The sequence below is a fragment of the Leguminivora glycinivorella genome, chromosome 18, assembly GCF_023078275.1.
Source record: "Leguminivora glycinivorella isolate SPB_JAAS2020 chromosome 18, LegGlyc_1.1, whole genome shotgun sequence".
In the NCBI taxonomy this organism is placed as follows: Eukaryota; Metazoa; Arthropoda; class Insecta; order Lepidoptera; family Tortricidae; genus Leguminivora; species Leguminivora glycinivorella.
The window spans coordinates 45,798-65,739 of NC_062988.1; the positions used below are offsets into that span (position 1 = coordinate 45,798).

Sequence of the window (19,942 nt, forward strand, 5' to 3'; positions counted from 1 at the left end):
AAGTACCGGGAATTCCCGGGATTTTTGGCCAAGCAAAGAACCGGGAAATCAACTTGAAAAATCCCGGGATTTTCGGTACTTTCGGGACTGGTCAAATTTTTTCGCTTTTTCAAATATAACAACATATTTTTTGGCATTTTACATCTTTTATTATTATATTTCCATAACCAAACCGCACCGGCTTCGCTCGGCGTATTATTTTATCTGCCTTTTTTATTACAATGAATTGGGAGTCGGAAGAGCAAGCAAAAAGTCCTGAAGAATTCCGCCTAAACCATAGGCACCAATGGTTACCGTTGCAATACATTGTTCCGATTAAGCGATCTGCCATTACTGGGAGATATTTAATCGCTTAATAAAAGAAATAAGACAAATACTATTAAAGAAATGTAATAATTGATTATAGACCGGCAGTAAAACCTCACAAATTTTCCCCACACATGTAATTTGAAGCAAAGAATTTAAACTAAAGGAAGCAAAACATTTGAGATGGTGCACTATTTTTTTGCTAGGCAGAGGGAACGTTCTCGAGAAAATTAGTCATTTTATTTGATTTTATTAGATTATTAAAACATGACGACATGTGCTAAAATCGGTCGGTAAAAATCACGCTGCTTAAGAGCTTCAATCGAAAACCCTGCCCATACGTACCGATCGACTTATAACAAAATAATGTATGGTGGAATTGTCGCTCTTATACATAAATGTAGATCTAGAAAAAAAGTCGAGGATGGCTTATGAGTTATGTCTAACTTTTAAGGATAGCTGTTATAAACATGCTTAACTTTAAAAAAATGTTTACATATAATGTGGTATTACGGTATTCCACAGAAATTTCCAGAAAATGACTAATTTTCTCGAGAACGTTCTCTCTGCCTAGCAAAAAAATAGTGCACCATCTCAAATGTTTTGCTTCCTTTAGTTTACATTTTTTGCTTCAAATTACATGTTTGGGGAAAATTTGTGAGGTTTTACTGCCGGTCTATAATCAATTATTACATTTCTTTAATAGTATTTGTCTTATTTCTTTTATTAAGTGATTAAATATCTCCCAGTAATGTCAGATCGCTTAATCGGAACAATGTATTGCAACGGTAACCATTAGTGCCTATGGTTTAGGCGGAATTCTTCAGGATTTTTTGCTTGCTCTTCCGACTCCCAATTCACTGTAACAATAAAAAAGGCAGATAAAATAATACGCCGAGCGAAGACGGTGCGGTTTGGTTATGGAAATATAATAATAAAAGATGAAAAATGCCAAAAAATATGTTGTTATATTTGAAAAAGCGAAAAAATTAAATCAGTCCCGAAAGTACCGAAAATCCCGGGAAATCCCGGTTCCACATTGCTCCGGTACCGAAAATCCCGGTTCTTTAAAACAGTACCGGTACTGCAATCCCTAGTACCTATGTCACCTACTGATACTGGTGACTGTACATTCGCCGTCAGATATATATCGGAGCTGCCCCAGCTCTCACTAATACCTGAACACGCACTCTCGTCTTGACAATAGAGGCGGGCTCTGATATTTTTGAGAGCTTTTATAATATACTAGCTTTTGCCCGCGGCATCGCTCGCGTTAGAAAGAGACAAAAAGTAGCCTATGTCGCTCTCCATCCCTTCAACTATCTCCACTTCAAAAATCACGTTAATTCTTCATTACGGACGGACAAACAAACAGACACACACATTTTCCCATTTATAATATTAGTATGGATTTGATGGTGATTGTACATAAGGTACACATAGCTAGTGTATAGACATTATGCTGAGAATACACAAGTGAAGTATATTAGAATCTCCAAGGATGAATATGCCAACATAAATTTCCCAAGAGCTTCACTGTGTATCCTCATCGTGACATTTAATATTATCACTTCATTATTTAAACTGGTATAATAATGTTATGTCAATACAACATGGCATTTAAAGCACTAAGGACACTACACTACGGCGTAAAGTAACATGATTCCAATCAACAATGTTAGGGCACCGTTGTGATCAGCCTTTATGTACTTCCAATGAAACTATAAAAATATCAATTAAAATCTGGGTGTGTAATGATTGGTATAACTTTTTTTCATATAGTAACATTTGATATAACAACATTTGGTATATATTTAAAGGATAATCACTCATTTGACATAATTAACATTTGGTATAACCACAAAATATCTACTTTTATTTTGTATAATCTTTATTTCGTATAACACTTATTTATAATAACCGTTATATGGTATAACTATCTATTGATATACGACGTATAATATAACTAGCAAACAGTATAAAACATTTCATGAATTAATTTTATTCTTTTTTGAAGGGATCACAGTTCTAACCTAACCTAACCTACTTTTCTGATAGCAGTACATAATTATGTTTAAGGGTCACAGTTCTAACCTAACCTATTTTTCCGGTAGCAGCGCGGTGTGTGTAGGGATCACAGTTCTAACCTAATTTACTTTTCTGGTAAATGATGGATTTAATTTATTGTACAATTTTTTTTGTTCTAACTGTGTTTAGAAAGAATTTGTGTTATATAATTTATTTATTATAGGAAATAACCATTATACTCAAAGTATGTTATGATAAATGTTATTCGAAAAAATGATCATTATATTAAATAAGAATTATACAATTTGTTAGTATATTATTTGTTGTTATATGTTTTAATAATTATATCAAATGGTCGTTATAACGACTAAAAATATATCAAAAAAAGTTATATCGATCGATACGCACCCCAGTTATATCACTCATATCTGTCTGTCGGGTGTTTAATAATTTGGATGCTATTTTATATGTCATAAAGATGCTTTGTTAAAGTGAGTGATGGAGCCATGTAAGAGTGTTTAAAAGTTACTCTTGAAAGTTGAGTAAGCAAAGTCATAGTTCATCATTATTTTGTAACCCGATGTTATAATACTTATAATTGTATATTATGGACAACAATCTTAATTATGAATCTGTCTTTTGTTATGTCACATGTGTTGTGTTGTGTTGTGTTGTGTTGCTTTGTGTCCCGTATGTGTAGACGAGTCTCGAGACGAGAAGAACAGTTTAATTGGAGGGTTGACAATCGATCCTTTCTGATTTATTAAGTGAAGACAAACAAAGTGGGTACCTAAAGTACATACATATAAGTAAATAATATGGTTAAATAAAGCTTTCGGGTCGCTACAGCCATTTGTGTTCTAAATTCCAAATAGGTAAACTTGCCCAAAATGATAGCCGTTGTGGATCCAAACAGATAACTTCCATAAAATAGTAGCAGAATAAAGTAAAGGCTAATCAAATGTAGAGGTAGGTGTTGTTCGCGGATAGTAGCAAGTATTTCGAAAGCGAGTCTGTTTTCGCTGCATTGTTTAGAAACAGCGCGGTTAACGTTCGGATGTTAATTGAAAACGCATTGACTGTCCGAGATCTTATCTTTGCCATAGAGTAAAACAGACCATTCAAATACGCATCCAACGACTACAATAAGTACCTACAATGATAGTACCTATTCATTCATATAATGGCCTTAGCGTCTATTTCAGACGATTTATGGTGCAATGTCCGAGAGACAGCATCGGTTTTGATGGCTAAACAGACCTATGCGAGAGCGACATATTTTGCCATAATAAATACATATCTTACACACACTTATTCTTACACAAATTCACTTGTAGCGTATAGTAAACATGATCGAAAGGGAAGACATGTTTTTTATTTTAGGTACAAGACAGTGGGTACCTAAAATTCTCTGTGGGTACCTAAGATTCAGGAGGCAACACCTGTGAGCAGGGCTACTATTTACTATTTACGAGTAGGTATGTACCTATGCGTTTAATTTAAGAAAGGTGTGTGGTGTGTGTGTGTATACAAAATGTATGCGTGTTAGTTTTTCCTATTATTTGTAACTCGGGTTTTGTTGCTTATTGCAAACTTGGACCTAAACTAAGAGCATAATTATGTTTAATAATAGACATAAGGTACCTATCTACTGGGCGTAGTTAGGGTGACCGAGTATCGTGCCTATTTTGAGTAGTTTGAGAACTCTCAGAAACATGTGTTCTTACTTACAGATATTCTCTGCTGAGCTAACGACTAATCTTTTGCTAGCTAAGCTGTGCGCCCGAATCTTACTCAATGCGGTATGTATTATGTGTTACTAATTTTATTGTTTCCCGGCGAAGCGCGGGTGGAGGCGTAATTGGCGTAATTATTTACGGATTAAAGTTCAATGTTTATTGAGATTGATATTCTTCCGATTTTGTGCCTTTTCAAGGTATTTATGTCGAGTTTATAGTGAAAAAAACCAACAAAATACTGTATATTTTGTCTACACAAATCGGAACAATATGTTCTGTTTGCACACATCGAAAAAAACGTATTGAGTTATGTTTATAATAAATACAGTAAAATAACAACAAGACCACGGAACGAACATAACATTCAAATGTCTATTAAACCTTTATAATTAATATAATAGTTCTTTAAACTCCAGTATAACTATGTATAATATGAGAATAAAATGACATTTTGACATGTTTTGATTTAAATAAAACTGTAGCTATTTAAATGTCAGCCGTCATAATTAAATCATCAATAAATAATGAAGGATCCATGAGCAGATCACTCATAATGAGGCTTCACGCGTATTGCAATAAATATGTAAAGGAGACTTTTTGATGCGCTTTATGCGAGACTAAGGTTACACTACATCCGCGTTTCAATGCCTTGTTGATCATGCATTATTGGCATTAGTAACAAATATTCTCAAATACGTGCGGAAATATTGCTAATGAAGTAACAAAATAACTGTGACTTAATTGTTGATAAAAAGTCTCCTTGCAGGCGCGTCACGTGCTACACTACACGCGGCACCAAAGTGCCCCGAGCGGTGCCCGATTGATATTCCGAAACAAAATACGCCGATTTTCGGTACGCCGGCAACGATTCGCCGACGTCTTTTTTGGTCGAATAACGATTGGAAGATTCTCATTTCGCATAATATTCGTTCGTAAACGGAGTCGGTAAGCAGAAATTTGATACGCCGATTGACTTTTCGTCGAATAATCATTTAGTAATTGTAAAAATTGGCCGACAAACAATTGGTCGAAGTACAATAGGTCGACTGATCATTTGGTTTTTTTTTGGTGAGTTGGCTGCGTACAAATTGTTCTGTGGATTCAAAAATCTAGTTATTAGATCGTTTATAAGAAACTCACATTTATTACGTGTCAAAATGTTCTGATTCTAAGGATTAATTTTAGTAAATTATGTATTGATATTTTCAACTCAACAAATTTTTACTTTTTAAATTTTTAGTTTTCCCATTCGGAAATTAGCACTTTTCTGTTCAAGAACTTAATGTTAATTGCCAGAATATGTAAATTATTACCGCAAGTAAGTATTAAGTTTACTTCTTCGAATTTGCTGACACCTACTGACATTATGTAAATTTATCAATTTCCGCTACCTTAAGGTTGTCTGGAAGAAATAGCTCTTTAGCGATAAGACCGCCTGTTGTTTACCTTTGTTCGTGTTGCTTGCATGTTTTGTATTGTTGTATTTTATCAAGGTGTGCAATAAAGAGTATTGTATGTATGTATTATTACCGCAACGCAAATTATACATTTAAAAAAAAAGTGTGTATTAAGTGCGTATTTTTTTTTACAATTACAATTCATTCATTCGAAAATATTTTAACAATGTATAAAATGTGAAACGTTATTCGACTAATCGCGGCCTAAACGAAAATATTACTTTGCTAAATGAAAAATGTCCAATAATAGTTCGGATAATTTGCACAGAAGCGAACTGAACTGTATGCGAACCAAGATTCTACGTAACGTTATTCGACCAAACGTGACAGCGATAGTTTGATTATTCGGCTAAATGACATTCGGCGAATTGTTGTCGGTGAATCAATAATCGGCTAAAAAATTGTCGGAGAATCATTAGGTAGCCGCCCCGAGCGGATATCAATGTAACGAAACGAGAATGGAACACTGCCGCGCCGCGGCCGTACCTGTACCTACAGGGTTTGATAGCCTCAACTGTTTATATTAGCAACCCGTACTTTTCTACTATTTTTTTAATACCACGTGGTGGCAAACAAGCATATTGGACCGCCTGATAGCAGTCACCATAGCCTATGCAAGCTCGCAATGAGAAATCTGTACACTTTTTGAGGAAAGCCCATTTGAGGATTGCATTTTGAGTATTGTAATTGCAATCAAATTCCTTAATTTGTATTTGTATTTATGAAAATGATTGTAATTTCAAAGAACGCGACATAGTATAATTGAATAGTATGGTAAGGTGCACTAGGGTAATTCCGAAAGTCGGCTAATTTCAAAAGTAGCACAAAAATCACCATTATTTTCATCATATCAAGATTCCCCTTTCGGAATTACCAGAGCATTTCTGTCATTCAGAATTACCCTAATGCACCTTATAAAGTTATCAGTCAAGATTTTCGAATGCATCTCTATCTATTATTAAGTCACGACAACTTTTCATGTGACTTTCTATTCCTAAAGGTTCCTTATAGCATATAAAGCATATACCTCTATATCATATATGGCGCGATGTTTAAATACGTTTGATGTAGGTACTTATTCACCAAGCAGTCACATAATAACTATTTCAATACGAACATATTTGCCAAAAAATAATTTAATTACATAAAATTATGAATGATGTCGTTCGCTAAATCGCTAGTTTACAGTAGCGACATCTAGCGAAAATTATTATAAATAATTTAATTGATAGATATCATGTTCTTTTCAGTTAAAAATAGCTGAACTTCACAAAAATCTCGTCAAATATAATAAAAATTAAAAATTATCTGTCTAATAAACAAGACAATAAAATTGTTAATAGTGAATCAATAATAATGTCAATATATTTCTGTACCTAATTTAAAATTACAACTTTACCAATTGGAATTTCAGTGCCCTTTCACAGGCATTTTAATTATTACGATAGATAGGTATTTGGGCAATCAAAAAGAAATAAACCTTTACCTTATTCCGATTATGCACGGTATTTATAATTTGTAGTTGATTACTGATCATTACTTGGCGGCAATCAACGGTACAAATTACTTCACCCGATATCTTCGTTAGCCACATTTTTGCCATCGATATATTGAAGGTCATGGAAAAATCTATTAATTGATGTGACCTAGAATTGCCCCGTGGAAATTCTATAAAAAATGACGTTTATTTTTTACAGTTTCAGTAATAAGTACTATATATGTTCGTATTGCTCACACTGTGTTCGCGGTAAATATGTATAAGGTACAGCGGTGCAAATGTAACTGGTCCATTTATTCCATGTTTACAATGTTTGCATTACCTATTAAATAGAGTGTCCACCGGTTATATATGGTAGGCGTCTTCAGTGGATACATGTAGAACTCAACACCATAGTGTAATAATGGAAAAAATAGATTAGTTACAATTGCCCCCCCAGTCGAGATTTTTCCCGCTGTACCTTAACGGAAGATAATACTTCTACTCACGGCAATATTTGTAGTTCATACCTTCTAACTATTTACCAGCGGAACTGTATTATCCATAAAGGCACAAACGTCGACTAAAATAACAAAAAACCGGCCAAGAGCGTGTCGGGCCACGCTCAGTGTAGGGTTCCGTAGTTTTCCGTATTTTTCTCAAAAACTACTGAACCTATCAAGTTCAAAACAATTTTCCTAGAAAGTCTTTATAATGTTCTACTTTTGTGATTTTTTTCATATTTTTTAAACATATGGTTCAAAAGTTAGAGGGGGGGGGGACGCACTTTTTTTCCTTTAGGAGCGATTATTTCCGAAAATATTAATAATATCAAAAAACGATCTTAGTAAACCCTTATTCATTTTTAAATACCTATCGAACAACATATCACACGTTGGGGTTGGAATGAAAAAAAATATCAGCCCCCACTTTACATGTACGGGGGTACCCTAATAAAACATTTTTTTCCATTTTTTATTTTTGCACTTTGTCGGCGTGATTCATATACATATTGGTACCAAATTTCAGCTTTCTAGTGCTAACGGTTACTGAGATTATCCGCGGACGGACGGACGGACGGACGGACGGACGGACGGACGGACGGACGGACGGACGGACGGACGGACGGACGGACAGACAGACAGACATGGCGAAACTATAAGGGTTCCTAGTTGACTACGGAACCCTAAAAAACCGGCCAAGAGCGTGTCGGGCCACGCTCAGTGTAGGGTTCCGTAGTGTTCCGTATTTTTCTCAAAAACTACTAAACCTATCAAGTTCAAAACAATTTTCCTAGAAAGTCTTTATAAAGTTCTACTTTTGTGATTTTTTTCATATTTTTTAAACATATGGTTCTAAAGTTAGAGGGGGGGGGGGGGGGGACGCACTTTTTTTCCTTTAGGAGCGATTATTTACGAAAATATTAATATTATCAAAAAACGGTCTTACTAAACCCTTATTCATTTTTTAATACCTATCCAACAATATATCACACGTTGGGGTTGGAATGAAAAAAAAAATCAGCCCCCACTTTACATGTAGGGGGGGTACCCTAATAAAACATTTTTTTCCACTTTTTATTTTTGCACTTTGTTGGCGTGATTGATATACATATTGGTACCAAATTTCAGCTTTCTAGTGCTAACGGTTACTGAGATTATCCGCGGACGGACGGACGGACGGACGGACGGACGGACGGACGGACGGACGGACGGACGGACGGACGGACGGACGGACGGACGGACGGACGGACGGACGGACGGACGGACGGACGGACGGACGGACGGACAGACAGACATGGCGAAACTATAAGGGTTGACTACGGAACCCTAAAAACAAACAATGCGGTTGTATGGATGGAGCTCCCATGAACATCAGTATACTCTTATTTTTTTATTTTATTTTTTAATACTACGTCGGTGGCAAACAAGCATACGGCCCCCCTGATGTAAAGCGGTCACCATAACCTATGGACGCCTGCATCTCAAACAGTGTCACATGCGCGTTGCCACCCCATTAGAAACTTGTAGATTCCCTTTTGCTGTGTTAAGTACACAGCAAAAAGGAGTGTACAAGTTCTAAGGAGGGTTCGGGTTGCCGACGACTCAAAGGACAATAGACGGAACAAGTTAGTTCCGTAAGTCCTCCCGTCATCAGCCCACCGCACCCTCGTTGAGCTCTGGCAGCCTTACCCACCGGCAGGAACACAACACTATGAGTAGGGTCTAGTGCTATTTGGCTGCGGTCTTCTGTAAGGCGGAGGTACTACTCCAGTTGGGCTCTGCTCTAGATTCGAGCGAGACGATATCCGCTGTGCTGTGCCCCATAGAGTATATTGAATCTGTACCCTACCACACAAAGCGGAATATCATTCGCTATGCCCTACCTCCTACAACCTCCTACCTCTTATGTTGGAAAGGGTGCAAAAACCTTTATACGCTTTCTTTTCCGTAAACTCTATGGGTACTATCCGCATCTGTATCCCACTCTTTACGTCCTTGGGATGGTAAATTACAATTCTCTAGAGTGTAGAAGAAATATAGCTCTCATAAAGTTCTTCTTACGTTTAATACGCGGCCAAATTACTAATACTAACCCTACCATGCTATCTCTGATTTCATTAAAAGTTCGCCCTATTACTGGCATAGAACTCAGCCCCCGTCCACAAACTCTATTCGCTATCCCGACAGCACGAACTCATGCTCTATCACACAGATCACACTCTCCGCTACACCATCATTCCTGAGAATTCGATTCTTGATGTCATTCCCTTGGCGTATTTTTTTTAAACAAATTTCTTTATAGTTGTATAAAAATATGAAATTATATTTAATCATAAGCATATTTATCGAATAGGCATCACTTTCAACTAATTTAGTTCAAAAAGCTTAGGAAAATTATCATTACCCTGTTTAAAATCCAAGGGAATGAGAAAAAAGTATGTTTTTTGTCGATTTTGCAGAAAGTGTCATTAATATGAAGATAGCTAAATAATCAATACATGCAGTCATCCATATACTATTATTATGACTAAAGACGCTAAACTTATTGCAAGTAATATATCTTATATAAAAATACAGGGTAATGATAATCACAGCGAACCACAGCCAGGGATATGATATATTTACCTTTATAGCTCAGAACCCCTACTTGCTTTGAAAAGTGTTTAAGTAGGGGTATGCATGTTGTTGTTGTAGTGAGGCACCAAGGGAATGATAGCTAAGCTCCGGAGTCTCCGGACAAACCTTTCATTACAGATGCTCAAGAAAATACAGTAAACACAAGAACCGTTTTTTTTTATTGAAATCATGAACTAATGCTGTAACGATTTGACTTAAAACTAAATATAGTTGATTTCAATCCCTGACTTATTCTTTTCGTGGTAGTTTACTCAAAAAAAGACGAATGGACGCACCAGGGTAATGATGTTTCAGGTGTTTGATTTTTAATTCTACTAACCTTAAATAAAAATGCATTCATGCCCCAGTTAGATTATGTGGTACTATAATGATAAAAAAAAGTTTCATGATTTATTTCAATGTTATGGGTACTTTCTTCACCAGGACGGGGAAAATTGTCACTTTCAAGAATCACCCATATTTAAAAATCTTAAATAATCACCAACAAAATACATTAAATGCATACATATTTTATTGATATCTCGCATCTACGAATTATGCGATATTTATATAAAAATAGAAGTCTGTTTTTACGATGTGACCTCCTCGAGCCCAAAATTGTTGCTTTCAAATGTCAGTGCAAATATTGCAGCAAGAAACAGTTTTAAATCTGCGAAGCAGTAAAATATGATAGTTATGGCAAATTATAAGTCTTCAACGACTTTAAGTTGTCTATTTGATTAGTTTTAACAGCAAAATATGAATTTAATATTAAAATGTTATTACACGACTCGATAGTAAACCGTAAACTAAAGTAATAATACCTTAGTATTCTCAGTCAGTATACCAATGCAGAATATAATAAAAAAACCGGCCAAGTGCGAGTCGGGCTCGCGCACAAAGGGTTCCGTAGCAGCAAATATAATAAACCAATAACTTAACCAAAATTACAGTTAAATCAACCTATCTCAAAAACTATAAGAGATACTTTGATCAAACCAAAAATCGTTGAAAGAGTTAATTAGCATGCATCACCTCTATTTTTTTTTTAGAATTTTATACCCCGTAGTTATAAAAATAGAGGGGGGGGGGACATACTTTTTACGACTTTGAGAGCTGATATCTCAAAAACCGTTCACTTTAAGAAAAATGTTTTTTAGAAAACTTTATATCATTTTAAAAGACCTTTCCATTGATACCCCACACGGGTATGTACATCGAAAAAAAAATTTTCATCCCTCAGTTACATGTATGGGGGGCCCCACCCCCAATTCTTTTTTTTACTATTTAGTGTCATAATTTTGTAGCGGTTCATACAACACATATTCCCATCAAATTTCATCACTGTAGTACTTATAGTTTCCGAGTAAATCGGCTGTGACAGACGGACAGACGGACAGACGGACAGACGGACAGACGGACATGACGAAACTATAAGGGTTCCGTTTTTGCCATTTTGGCTACGGAACCCTAAAAAACTCTTAATACGTTTTCAGGGTAACGGGTTTTTAGTTGACTAATATTGCACAACATGATCTGATGACAAAGGACCCAACTGTTAAGTAGAATCATTTAAAAGGTTCCATATTGAGAGGCTTCTCGATCAAAATAAAGTGGACATTGTATCGGCGGTCGGTGATGGGCTGATGGGTGACGGAGTGAGTCAGTGACGTCTGACGCGTGACCCACTACACTACGCGGCGGATTCGCATTAACATTATTACGTTTCGCAAACGGCCGAAGGTTTGTTCCTTCGCGAACTCCCAGGAGTCACAGGCAAGGATATCCTACATCCGATATAAGAGAGAATAATGTGAAAACGAGACAACTCCAAAAACCTCGAATTACACCCGTGTCGACCTCCTGTCTACATCAGTGTCTACCATAATATTCCATTGTCACCGGATTTATCTATGGTCAAATCTATGTCTGTAATATGATAGAATATATCACATACTTTAATTACCACCCCACGTGTTTGCCGCTAAAGTACCGCATGGGTACCGCGACCCAGCAAGACATTATATTTCAAACGTCGTGTAAAGAACAATGAGGTGGCGCGCAGCGGAGCACTCAGCCTGAAACATGTCGACCTTGCGAGCCCCCATCCAACCTGTTGTGTCTAAAATTAATTTACAACAGAAGAAAACAAGGAAAAATAGATATTTTATCAGTTTTATCTTTCCATTAGTCGAATGTTTACGACAAGGGCTGATCATTAATTAATCCGTTGGTTATTTATTTCATGCTCCTCTCGATGACGGTGAGACCGATCTGTATTTTTTTGCAGTATTAAACTTTGGGCGTATATTAAAACAGAAGTTATTCCTAGTATAACCTAACCACAAAATTAAAATTTTGAAAAAACCTCCGACCCCGACATTGGACCGGTTTTCATGAAACATGGCTCAGAACACTCCCGACTAACTCAGCTTTCAGACAAAAAAAAACTAAATCTAAATCGGGTCATCCGTTCAGGAGCTACGATGCCACAGACAGACACACACACAGACAGATAGACAAACAGACAGACAGACGGACAGACAGACAGACGGACAAACAGACAGACAGACAGACACGTCAAACTTATAACACCCCGTCGTTTTTGCGTCGGGGGTTAAAAAGCAAGGTTTTAGGTATTTTAAAAGATTACCTTTCTATTAGATAATCGTATTTTAATTTAGATTAAAATGCCTACAACTGCGAATATGGTAAGTTTATTTTCCACCCACGTGTTTACATAACGCGCCAGTGTCCGCCGCGCCGCGCCGGCCTATTGCCACACGAGCTGTAAGTTCCACGATTGTTATGTGGCCGGTTAGTTCCACCTGTCTATTATATGCAATTCACTATTTTTGGCAGGTGCATATTGTTGGAGTTTTTATCATGACCGGATGTTATTTAATAGCTCTTTCCACCGTTCAGGGGGGTGTCAGCCTTAAATAAGAGTCGGCAAGTCTGGAGCTACGCTACGTCTACGATACGTGTACGTCGTGGCAGTGGCACTTCGCCCTTAGTGTCGTCTGTCGTGGGACAAGTGTCCACGAGACTATCCCTGACGATACCTACTTCAAAAGAGTAAAATATACCGTTTATAAAATAATGTCATTATTTCGTTACTAAGCGTATAAAAGCTGCATTTATAACAAATGCTGAGTAAAAATATTACCATTTGTCACAAAAACTAATTTATATTTTAATTAAAACAGTCTCATCTCGTAATGAATTCATGTAACATTTAAATCCTGCCCGGACCGCGAGCTGCGAACGAAAGACAAATGGCCAATTCTTTCATTTGACGGCAATCTTTTGTCTTCTACTTAATCAACTAGTGTCGACTGACTATACTTTCAACTTGTGTCGTTCTAAACTGTCTTGTAAAGGAACAAGGTATATAATTGAATGTGTTTTCGCATGTATTACAACAAAATCAAACGCAGTGGGTGCCTATTCTCAGCTGCAACCTGCCGATGAGCAAATGTTCGGTTATTGTTCGACTGAGGAAATAGTTTCCGCGTGTGCAACTGCAACCGTTCAGTAGCTCGCCTTTCAGCTGTGAAATCTTACTACAAAGACACATAGTCGTTAAAAATCTACTAGTACCTAAGCGATTTCCCTGAACTGAGAACTCATATTCGTTGAAAACTACCAACGCACCCTTAGGTTTTGATGAGAATCTACCTCTATCGGCCGTAGAGAAGGATGATATTGATTTAAGTATAATAAAAAGAAAGTTAAAATATGTATTTAAACTCAAATATCTCTACAAAAATTATTGTTTCATAATACTTGAGATACCTGTAGCGATAGCGTCGAACTAAAGATTGATACATAGATAAGAAGGTTATGATTTCTGCAAATCTCTTGAATAAAATCGTATATTTTGTGAGCTCAGATAAGATCTTATTGCCAGTCTCATTATCATGATGATGGCTGTTTTTTTTATGTGATTGACCATTTTTTTTGTAAACTTAGATAGAATAGACGATACTATGCGGTAAAAGTTTGGCCAACTGGTGAAGCTTACACAAATGCACATTGTGGAAGGCCTACCGCGAATCTCGTTCGGCGTGTTGCCCCTGTGTAGCATTTGTAAATTCGCACAAGCCAAATATTTAAGAACCTCGGTTTAGTTTAGTTGAATAATCTTAATTCGGTAACTTTGGTTTAACTAAAGCTCATATTATGTGAATACCGCGTGGTGAACTCCCAAAACATATCTTGATAGAGCTCTAAAAATATATTCATGTAAAATGTTGCCAAGATAAGACCGAGCGAGGAGCGAGAAAAATTTGTGTGTATTTATTTATATTTATAAAAATCATGTCGAAGGGGTCGACACGGACAGGAGCGTCCAAGTGGGAGTCGGGGCGCTCGGGACAGAAGCGGTGTTTATTTACAATTTTTGTCAGGGTTAGCAAGAACTTTTTCTTAGATCCTGTTATACTGCCCTATTTACCCAATGGTGTGGCGCTCATGCTTTAGGAATGAACCTTTTTCGCATAAAAACTCTAAGGTGTCTATAAAAAAAATAGCTGACCGTGGAGACTGAACCAGGGAGAATAGAGGTAGACTGAACATTGACGTATTGATTGACAGATTGACAACTGACTTTAAAGAATTCATCGCACTGATACTATTATCGGGACGAAAATATGAATTATTCTTGTTGATTCCGCTCGGACAACTGCAACCCCGCTAAGGATTACAGCCGCCGCCGCCGCCGCCGCCCCTCCCGCCGACTACCGAACATGTGAACATATTTGTACAAAGACAAGGATAATATAACCTACTACGGGTAAGTCATCTACGAGCATACATTCATATTTAGATTTAAATCCAAACATAGTAGTATCGGTACCAGCTCCCGTTCAGTCCCTTTCCTGAAAATTCTGAACGTTTTCACAACCACTCTGTTAAAGTTGTGCAGGTAATACTACCCCAGCCTACACCCATCTCTGATGCGATAGGGTGTGATTGGATGTGTATCATATCCCCTAAATAATGTGGGTGGATCTAAGGGGAAATATGGCTAACACTGCTTATAATAAGGGTGCTTTTCCAGTTCTACTCGATATAATTACGCTACGTGTGTGTTTGATACCAATCAATCGTGTTCATTGGTACACATTGTAGCATAGCACGGGAGGGAACGGGTTCAACTAAGCTGGATTCTGTTTCGTTCCGGTGCCCGAGAACAAATATTTTATTGCAAAAAGTTGACTGGAAATAATAGTCCTTAGATGACACACCTCGGCCTGATGTACGAGTAAATAGATGACATGTATATTGAATTACATGTGATCTGATTGTTTCTTATTTGCGGACCGGAGCATGTAGAGGTATAATATTTCTGGGCTGAAACTTTGACGCTTTCCGTCTAACTGTATACCTGTGGTAAAGTGAGGGCCGGTCAATAAAGGATGCACCCTAGGGGGTTCATCACCGCCCTTGGGGTGTAGCGCTCTAGGGTAGTTGTCGGCTGGAGTGATCCTCGGTTCATCACCGCCCTTGGGGTGTAGCACTCTGGGGTAGTTGTCGGCTGGATTGATCCTCGGTTCCTCACCGCCCTTGGGGTGTAGCGCTCTGGGTTAGTTGTCGGCTGGAGCCATCCTCGGCTCATCACCGCCCTTGGGGTGTAGCACCCTAGGGTAGTTGTCGGCTTGAGTGATCCTCGGCTCATCTCGCGAACACGAAGCTATATAAGCACTTTCACTGCGTTGCCGCGCGAGTCTCGCGCCGAAGCCCCGAGAGCGCGCCGCGACCGCGACCCGAGAGGAGTCTAGTGCAGTGCAGTGAATTATTATTTTGTAATTAAGGTGAGTTGAGGATGATTTCGGATGAGTAGGTATTGATGGTGAAATTATCGGTTTTGAATTTAGGAGGTTTAATAAAAATTAATTAAATAAAAGAGCTTTAAAAACAATTCTGAATTATTAAAAAATATATAAAATAAAATTAATAGAAAATGGAAAAGAAATATATTATATGTGGTTAATTTTGCGTAAAAAAGAAAAAAAAAATTTTTTCGAAAAATAAAAATAACAGCAAAAATATACATTTAGATCATTTCTATAAATTACAGAAGTAAATACTTACGTTCCCTTGCTCAAAATCTTGCAAATATTGCATATTTTGACGAAATAATGTGAAGTCGTAAAATACGCAAAACAGTGCGTGAGAATGTCGGCGGCGCAACAGCGGTGCCGGCGCATCAAATAGACATCAACGCGTCCGTCATTGTGCCTATTTTATCTAATTTCGTACTCCATCTTACCCACTTTTGAGACTTACATAATATCTCATTCCCATTTTATTTACTTTAATTTATTTGTTTTTAGAATTAGGTCAAATGTGTTAGTAAATTGACAACACTTGGGCATGTCTTAAGCTTTTAATATCAGGCAGTAGGCACAAAATCTAATATAAATAACTAATCATATATGATCTTAATGTTTAAATTGCTAACAAATCGATATAAATGTAAAGTATGTGTACTTATTAATTTTTGATAGTTAACCATAAATTGACAGTACACATGTAACGTATGCAAATCGTCTCCAATTAGTTATGAAACGTGGTGACTGTTCGTTAAACATCGTTTATATTCTCCGACACAGATTACTTGACCGTCAGGAAACTGAATAAGTGCACAATAATTAAGACTTATTGTGTAACTAAAGTTTTCCTTTAGGTATTATTGTTATATTTGACGACCGGTCTGGCCTAGCGGGTAGTGACCCTGCCTGCTAAGCCGCGGTCCCGGGTTCGAATCCCGATAAGGGCATTTATTTGTATGATGAGCACAGATATTTGTTCCTGAGTCATGGATGTTTCCTATGTATGTAAGTATTTGTATATTATAAATATCGTTGTCTGAGTACCCACAACACAAGCCTTCTTGAGCTTACCGTGGGACTCAGGCAATCTGTGTAAGAATGTCCTATAATATTTTTTTTTTTTTTTTATGTTTATTATTACAAAAAAAAACAAAGTCAACGGATACTTTCGTACTTACGTGTAATTTTAGCAGCATTTTGCCGTACTTTTCAGAGCATATATTTTTGTGCCAATTTATGTTGGTAATACATAATACCTACCTACAACTAATAACAACTAGAGGTATAATGAAAAATAGTAATGTATATACACATGTTCAAAATATAACCGAAAATGTATGTACTTATTTTGTACACATTGTGCAACCCTTTGTTTCAATCCAGCCAATGCTAAATGTAACCACAATAAGTGTTTATGAGCTGCGCTGAGAGATGCGCACGCACTGACACATCGATCACCTATCACAAACTCATATCTTACTTGCAATCATCAGTCCAAAAACAACGTCACTCCCCGGTATTAAAGACTATATTCAAAAATACAACTATCGATACTTACGCGCTCGCTATGGTTACCGATTGATGCATTAGGTGTGGCTTAGTTAGCAAACTCGTATCACACATACCAGCGATTGAAAAACGTACTTTAAGATAAACCATTAAAGTAGAAATTGGCGGTAGACAAGTGAGATATGTGTTAGGGGCGCTTGAGTGACCTTTAGCCAGGGACGCCGCGAGTGCTGAATAACTGGATCCGTCTGCAGGTAAACTGATATTAAACTGTGACGTGGTCATTGTCGATGAGAATTAATTCAAGTCGAGCAGGATTCACTAATCAGATACTCCACTATCCATTACACACTTTGTTAAATATTCCTCTAAGTAAGTACCTATATGTTTAATTTGTTGTGTCATAAATTATGATTTTTATTAATAGTCTTATATTTCTTATGTTGATTGATTAATTTACGATTGTGTCCTTCAGCTATATTTTTACCTATTTGTTAATATTTAATTTATTAGGTACTTATTTAAGATACATATTCGTCACAACATTTTTCAATGGCACTCCTTCACATAGATTTAGTTTGTACCGTCGTTTTACCGTACCTCACCCTAGTCTGGATGAAAGGGAATGCAGAGGTCGCCAAACCGGTAGTCGACGAGTCACTGTCAAAGGTCGGGAAAGGAAAAGTGAGTTCGACGACTATCGACTATCTTCGCCATCTTTTAGATATACCTTTAAACTTACTGTTGGCATTCAGACTGCAACTGCGTTACTGCTGCCGACTAAATTGCTGCTACAAATGATAATCCGGATATCATCATTAATTTAGTAATAAGTGACTTTGAACAATAAAAACAAACACCATTTTATTAAGGTATACATAGTTCACCTTTATTAGTAATCAATACTGAATTTAACTACGGAATTAGGGAAAATTACCTATGAAAACAAAGCAAGAAACTTCAAAACGGGATCACTTGTTAAAGTTTAATCAAAAATAACATAAAATAATATGCTGTTTTTGGAAACTAACAAATTGAGAAAAACCCTAGAAACACGCGATCTCATTAAACGAAGACTAGTAGCGGGCCATTAGCATGAGGATGCGCGATGCGAGATACGGCTCGCAACACAATACCCCGCTCATACATCACCACAACGACATGCACGTAGTAAAGACTGACGTCTTCATACAAAGCCACTCGCATAACTGGCCAAGGTATTTCCGGACCAGTGCAGTAAAATTACCTTCAAATATTCAAGATAAAAAAAGCGTCCTTTATTACCTACCTTAAATGTAACACAGAAAGTTCCTCAAGTGTTATATGTATTATACCGGGTGCCCGGTAATTAATGGACAACAGTTTAACCACCAAGAGGGCACCTTATACTGATCCAGAAAATCGACATTTAAGGTTTAGTAAAAGTCGCCTGGTTTTCGAGATTTTCACACTTTTTAAAATTTTAGGTAGGTAGTATTAAAATTTTAAAAAGTGTGAAAATCTCGAAAACCAGCACGGGAAGCATGGTCGCGCGATAGACGATAAAATATCAGGCCGTCCCTATCGCACTTACAAATAGTGCGATAGGGACGGCCTGCTATTTTATCGTCTATCGCGCGACCATGCTTCCCGTGCAGGCGACTTTTACTAAACCTTAAAGTCGATTTTCTGGACCAGTATAAGGTGCCCTCTTGGTGGTTAAAAGGTTGTCCTTTAATTACCGGGCACCCTGTGTATGTATATTACTTAAGCATCCAAACGCGACAGTTCTTGATTGACATAAGATGACTTGTGTACTTAAGGCGATACGATACAGTTCAATTCTCCATACAAACGCTCTCGACTATTTTCTCCCTGGTTTTTGAAGATAGAGCAATGATTTTTTCAACATAGATTATTATTATTTTTATCTGTGTCGGACCGTTTTGATTTTTTTGCTATTTTTATTTTAAAAGACGCTAGAGCCAATCAAAAATTTCTAAAAACGGTCTTTTTCAATATGCGTCAAAAAAAGGTGTGATACTCAAGATTACCGATCTTAGATTACCAATTAGCCAAAAAATCTAAACGGTCCGACACAGATTATTTCGGCTACCTAAGTAATGATTCTCCGACAATTTTTTAGCCGATTATTGATTCGCCGACAACGATTCGCTGAATGTTATTTAGAATAATCAAACTGTCGCTGTCACTTTTGGTCGAATAACGTTACGTAGAATCTTGGTTCGCATAAAGTTCAGTTCGCTTCTGTGCAAATTATCCGAATTATAATTGGACATTTTTCATTTAGCAAAGTAATATTTTCTTTTAGGCCACGTTTTGTCGAATAACGTTTCACATTTTATACATTGTTAAAATAATTTCGAATGAATGAATTATCGCTGTTGTAAAAAAATTACGCACTTAATAGACACTTTTTTTCTTAAACAATGTATAATGTGAAATTCATTTCGTTGCGGTAATCATT

At 36.9% G+C, this 19,942-nt stretch overlaps 1 protein-coding gene across 1 annotated transcript in view; it reads left to right on the forward strand.

Annotated features, from left to right (window-relative positions):
* Positions 1-15,864: 15,864 nt before the first annotated feature.
* Positions 15,865-19,942, forward strand: part of LOC125235716 (mucin-2-like) — an 87,717-nt gene continuing 83,639 nt past the window's right edge. The window contains exon 1 of the mRNA XM_048142287.1: positions 15,865-15,945. The gene's annotated coding sequence lies outside the window, so the exon portion shown is untranslated. The remainder of the gene's footprint in view (positions 15,946-19,942) is intronic.